General features: G+C 47.1%; 1 long non-coding RNA gene across 1 annotated transcript; it reads left to right on the top strand.

Annotated features, from left to right (window-relative positions):
• The first annotated feature begins 683 nt into the window (after window positions 1-683).
• On the top strand, window positions 684-6,241 carry LOC133256577 (uncharacterized). Its single transcript, XR_009739249.1, has 3 exons — window positions 684-920; window positions 4,411-4,505; window positions 6,037-6,241. It is a non-coding gene; the product is annotated as an uncharacterized LOC133256577 (long non-coding RNA).
• The last annotated feature ends 210 nt before the right edge of the window (window positions 6,242-6,451 follow it).

Below are 6,451 nucleotides of genomic sequence, written 5' to 3'. Positions count from 1 at the left end.
CAGGGATCAAATCTGTGTCTCATGCACTGCAGGCAGATTCTTTACCAATTGAGCCACCAGGGAAGCCCTTTGTGCTTGTAACTTAACCAGGCTCATTCCAGAAGAAGCCTTTGGGATTTTCCAGTGCATACCACTTACTAAAGGCACCTTCCAAAGTGGGTGGGGCATCATCACGTGTGCAGACCTGGCCATCTCAGGCAGAGGCAGGTGGACCTTCGTAGCTGCACATCACAGCTGCCCATCCCTGGTCCCAGGGTTTAGAGACAGAGAAACACAGACCCCTGTGCTTAGGGAGACGTCCCTGGTACAAACCTTCCATCCACCTGGCTAGTCCACCCTCCAGGACACAGGAAGATCAGGGCCTTCAAGGAGATTCAAGGCATATTGGGTGCAAGCTATGAGTCCAAAGAGCTTACAGAGTAGCTGGAGATATGTAACGTTCCCTCCTCAGTGCTGTACACACATTAAACACCACTCTTGTCCCCTACAAGGTAGTGCTTTGTTAATAATAATCACATTGATCATTTACTGAACCTTACTATGTGCCAGGTGCCTTGCTCAGTTCTATCCTTGGGCTGTTTCTCTTTCAACATTATCAAGTATATACACTTGTCAGTCCCATTTCACCGATGAAGAAACTGAGATTCACTTGCCAAATCATCCAGCTGGAAACTGGTGGACTGGGACTTGAATCAAGGTTGTGGGCATGAAAGCCTTCACTCGTAGCTGTTTGTTTAAAAAGTCCCTGTCTAGATAAGAAGATGGAGGAAACAACGCTATCGGCTGGGCAAAGGCTGGGCTTGGTTGGGATCTGGGAGGCAGGTAGGGGGTCTGCAGGAGGTTGCTAAGCAACAGGATGGAGACACTGGAAATACAGAGCAAGAACTAGTCCCACTGGGACTGCACTTCCAGAGAGCAAGGTGGGAAGGTGGGGACTGGGGGACCCCTGCCTGATACTTCTCACAGCCCAAACTCAGCTCTCACCAGACCCATCTTCTTTTGCCCAAAGACCTTAGCTGACTCTATTGATGTAAGGACAGAAGTCCACATCCCTTGGTGTGCCACTCAAAGCCCTTCACAAGCTCTCCACGCCTAAGCCTCTGGCTCCACCACTGCCATTCAGTCCATCTGAGAGCCTCACTTGTCTTTCATAACCCTATGCCTTTGCACATGTTGACTGTTCTGCCTCAGTTCCTCTTCCTGCTTTTTCCATTTGATGAACTCTGGCCCATTCTTCTGTACCTTGCTCACACATCAGGGAAGCCAACTCAATCTCTCCTACTGGGGACATCTTTCTCTCTCTTCCTCTTTTTCTCTATCTCTACCTTTATCTCTGTCAGAGACTAGGTCACAGGAAAGGTTTGGGAAACAATCAATGAACCAATCGATGGACCAAGGCTACAGCTATGCTCATGCTATGCTATGCTAAGTCACTTCAGTCGTGTCTGACTCTGTGCGACCCCATAGACGGCAGCCCACCAGGCTCCCCCGTCCCTGGGATTCTCCAGGCAAGAACACTGGAGTGGGTTGCCATTTCCTTCTCCAATGCATGAAAGTGAAAAGTGAAAGTGAAGTCATTCAGTCGTGTCTGACTCTTAGCGACCCCATGGACTGTAGCCCACCAGGCTCCTCTGTCCATGGGATTTTCCAAGCAAGAGTACTGGAGGAAGCTCAAATGCTGTTCCTGGGAAAGAAGAGAACTGAAAGTCACTGGGAGAGGTCAGGGTGGCTGACAGGATAGTCTAGTTCCCTTTGACTGGCTAAATTAACAGACTTCACAGTTTTTGTCTCAAGAAATATTTTTAATGGGCTTCAGATGATTAATTCCTTGACAGCCTCTCCACACCCATAACTTCCAAAGGGGTCGCATACCCCTGCCTTAATTCAGAAATCTCCCTCAGCTCTGTTCACTTACTCATTCGTTCTGTGAATCAGGAGAGGTTCAGTTCTGCTGCAGTAACAACCCCACCCCACCCTACCCCCACCCCGTATCTCAGTGGTTTATCCTGTCTGCACGCTTCAGGTTGACTGGAGACGGGACCTTTGCTCTATCTATATTATTCCCCTCAAGGACCCGAGCTGCGCAAAGCTCTTTCTCCAGGCTTCTGTGATTGCTGAGGCAGGGAAAAGTGAGCACCACAAATCACTCGCCAGCTCTTAAAGCTTCTGTTTGGAGGTGATTCATGTCATTTCAGCTCATATTGTACTGGCCAAGACAAGTCAAATAACCACACCTAATTCTACATATGGCAGAGAGGTACAATTTCAGCATGTGCCTTGAAGTCAAGAGGCTGAAATATTCAGCAAGTTACATTAAATACCACCCCACCCATCACCTTTTACTGTGCGTCTACTATGTGGCATGCATGGCAGGAGTTCCTGAACTGGAGGGGGCAAGTGTTCTGCTCACTTCTTACCTGGGACATCACCTATGACCCCTTTCCACACTGTCTCATGTCGCCAAAACTCTGCACACGTACTTCTTTCTGCTTCAGATGCTCTTTTTCTTTTTAGCACTTGGAAAATTCTCATCCTTCTTCCTTCTTGTCCTCCCTCCCTTCCTTCTTTCCCTCCCCGCCTTCCTTCTTTCCCTTAATAAATATATATCGAGCACGGCAGTGGTTCATTGCAGTGCTTGGTGTTTCAAGATCCAGCTCAAATGTGTCGTGTGTTCTTGGAGGTCTTCCCCGATCCTCCCACTTCAGAAACAAGTGCTCTGGGGTCATAGCACCTTGAATATTCCTCTGCGTGTCCCTTTAGGTTGTAAGTATCTGCATCCACACTGTCTACTCACTAGGTTATGAGATTTGCAGGGTCAAGGGCTGTCTCTCATTCATCTGTCTCCCCAGTCTCTGTGCTTTGGCTCAGAGAAGGATTGTCAACTGACTGGCCAACTGGCTGATTGAATGAATGAGTGATGAATGAATGGATGTTCAACAGTAACTTGCATACAAAGTAGGAAATGACTTCCCACTGCATGCAAAACAAGATCCAAATGCTTTTCATGCCTACCAGGTCCTGCTTGACTTGACCTGGCCTACCATGTTCCAGTTCTGATCATCTTTCAGACCATCAAACACCAAGTTCGTTCTTGGATCAGGGCCCCTGCACTTTTCATGCCTTCCCCCAGGAACACTCTGTTTCCAGGTCATTACTGGGCTGGCTCCCTCTCCCAGCCCAAATGCTACCTCCTTGGAGTGCTACCTTCCACCACCGCAGTCTAAAAGTAGTCCCAACTGTTCTCTTGGGCACATCACCTGTGTTTTGATTTTGGCTGGACTGGGTCTTCATTGCCGTGCATGGGCTTTCTCTAATTGGGGCAAGTGGGAGCTACTCTCTAGTTGCGATGTGGCGGCTTCATATTACAGTGGCTACTCTTATTGCAGGGGGCTTCCCTGGCGACTCAGTGGTAAAGAATGCAGCTATGCAGGAGCCGCAGGAGATGTGGGTTCCTTCCCTGAGTTGGGAAGATCCTCTGGAGGAGGGCATGGCAACCCATTCAAGTGTTCTTGCCTGGAGAAGCCCATGAACAGAGGAGCCTGGCGGGCTATGGTCCATAGGATTGCAAAGAGTCGGACGTGACTGAGCAACTGAGCACAGATGCACTCTCATTTGCAGAGTGGGCTGTAGGCACACTGGCTTCAGTAGTTGTGGCTCATGGGGCTTCGTTGCCCCGTGTCCTGTGGGATCTTCATGGACCAGGGATGGAGCCTACACCCCTTGCATTGGCAGGTGGATTCTTAACCACTGGACCACAAGGGAGGTCCCAACACCCATGCGCACATACAGCTGAAACCCCACACAGCGATCCCTTAGATGAGACAAAGTTGCTGGCCTGAGTCAGAGAGGTCCTGCAGGCTGTCCCTTTACTTTTCTAACTCCTGGCCCCAGGCTCTGCTGCTGCCCCCACTGCCTGAGGTCTCAGCCTCACGCAGCTGTGGCATAATCCCTGGTTTTAAAGTCAGATATTGGGTGTTGGTCCTGTTCTGACTTTGAGAAGAGGGCACGGGGTGGCCATACCAAAGCTGGCAGGGCAGACAGAGGCTTCAAAGGCTGCATCTTTAACTGCTGGTTGCCAGGTAGCAGAGAGACCAAGGGGCTGGAGGCCGGGTGGGGGGTAGCTAGAAGCAGGCAGTGCCCACACGTGCTGGGGTTGGGGAGGGGGCTGTCTCCCCTGCTGAGGCAAAGCAACTTCGTATTTCCTTTCTTCTCTGGGTAGCAGGCGACAGGTGAGAGCTCCTTAACTGCAGTCTGGGGAAGTGTCATCACTGGGTTCCCTGCAACCGACATGGGACATAATGGACTACAACTATACCCTCATGTTCTCCCAAAGCCTGTCTTCCTTGCAGTGTGGGGAAACCAGCCCTCTCCTAACCTCCTAACTTCATTAGTTCTTTTTTTTCCCCCCAGAAGCAACTTTGCAGCCTGTAAACATGCTTCAAAGAAGCACACCCTGGGCCTGACATTTCTCCTTTTAGTGATGTGCCCTGCAGACACAAACGCAAGTATGCACAGATCCACTCAGTAATGTGTTCCTTTAGGTGTTCACACAAAATAATTTATTGACAGTCTACTGTGTACCAGGCCCTGAACTAAGCACCACCGAGATAATCTCATGAACACACAGACAAGATCCCTTTAGGTTCGCTTAAAAACTCTCAGAGCTTAGTAAGGGAGAGAAATATTGAATAAGCCATTCACAGAAGTGCTCAGTTGAGATTATAAATACTTCAACTAAGGAGTGTAGGGCACAACAGGACAGAGTTCAAGAATCCTTCCAGCAAAGTTTTTTTGTAAATGATAAAAGGCAACAGGCAAAGTATGCATCGACAGGGGAGTGGTGAGAAAAATTACGGATCTGTACTTTGAATTATCATGCACCTACGTCTTTGTCAGTTTGGTTTGCTGTAACAAAAACACCATAGACTGTGTGACTTTAAAACAACAGCAGAAATTTGATGTTTTAAAGTCACAACTTGTCACACAGTTTTGGAAGCTGAGAAGTCCAAGATCAAGATGCTGGCAGATTTGGTGTCTTGTGAAGGCCCATTTTCTGGTTCACAGATGGACATCTTCTCACTATAACCTCACATGGCAGAAGGAAGGCAGGGGAGGGAGATCTCTGGAGTCTCTTTTATAAGGGCGCTAATCCCATTCATTAGGGCTCCACCCTCATGACCTAATCACCTCCCAAAGGCCCACCTCCAAATACCCTCACAATGGAGATTATGTTTCAACATATTAATTTTAGGGGGACACATTCAGTCTAAAGCCACCTGTTAGAAAGAACGAGGCAGATTTTATGAATTGACAGTGAACGATGTTCTTAATATAGTGTTAAATTTTTGTAAAGGTGTGTGGTATGCTTTATTTCTGTAATGCTAACAATTATTATGATACTTGTGTGTGTTATTAATATTTGCATGGGGAAAGACTGGAAGAATATGTTCCATATTGTTAACAGCTGTTATTTCGGGGGAGGGGAATACCTGTGACTCACACATTGTAAATGTTCCGATGATGTTCAAATTGTTAAAAATAGGCATGAATTACCTTCATAACAAGAAAAAAGAAAGGTTTGGGGGGGAAAAACTGGTGCTATTCAACCAACCATAATCAAGGAATTCAGAATGGGATCTTCCTTCTTGAAGACAAACTTTCTTCACCGAGGACTTAATCTCAAAAAAGAATCACTGTAAATGGGGTATTGAGGGGGCCTTGTCGGTCAGCATCATGCAGAGAATGGAATGTGAATTTCAAAATTGGGAAGAACTGAGTTCTAATCCTGGCTGTTCCATTCTTTAGCTGGTAGATCTGTGTAAATCACTGGGTCTCTTGGCTTCCTCTCCTACAGGAAGGATATAATAACTTCTTCACAGGGTTGTTTGTAGATTAAATGAAATGCTACATTAGAATTTTCTTGGAAAGCTAAGACTCGGTGATTCTAAATAGAGGGAATGTCTTTGCCAGACCTGGAAACATCATATGGAATTGTTGGAAGAGAAGAAATAATTTTACTCTTGGCTCTTCTTGCAGGGAATTGGAGTTTGCTTACATCATCCACCTAGGAAATTTCAGTAACATGTCTGCTCGTTGATAAGAAGCAGTGATTTCAGTGTGCTTCCCTCGGCATCCCTCTGTGGCACAGAGAAAGTATCAGAGTTTATTGACAATAAATGAATGACCTACTCCAACCTAGAAGTGACTTACAGCTCACCCAATGTGACACTCAGCTAAACAATTCACTGAACAAAACCCACACCTCACTCTCCAATTAGTCTTGGTAACATTGTCTGTGAAATGTCTCAGGCATCATTCCACCAGGCACATTTCCACAGTGAGTACTATCTTGTATTATATGGAATCTGGGGGATACTTGGATGTAAGCTGCATCTTAGGGCTCTGTTCAAGGGGTCTGGCTTCTGTGAGTGTGTACTCAGTTGCTTCAGTC

This window comes from Bos javanicus, chromosome 11 (genome assembly GCF_032452875.1).
Source record: "Bos javanicus breed banteng chromosome 11, ARS-OSU_banteng_1.0, whole genome shotgun sequence".
NCBI lineage: Eukaryota > Metazoa > Chordata > Mammalia > Artiodactyla > Bovidae > Bos > Bos javanicus.
The sequence above is the reverse complement of the archived record's forward strand: the minus strand, read 5'-3'. Positions and strand labels throughout refer to the sequence as shown.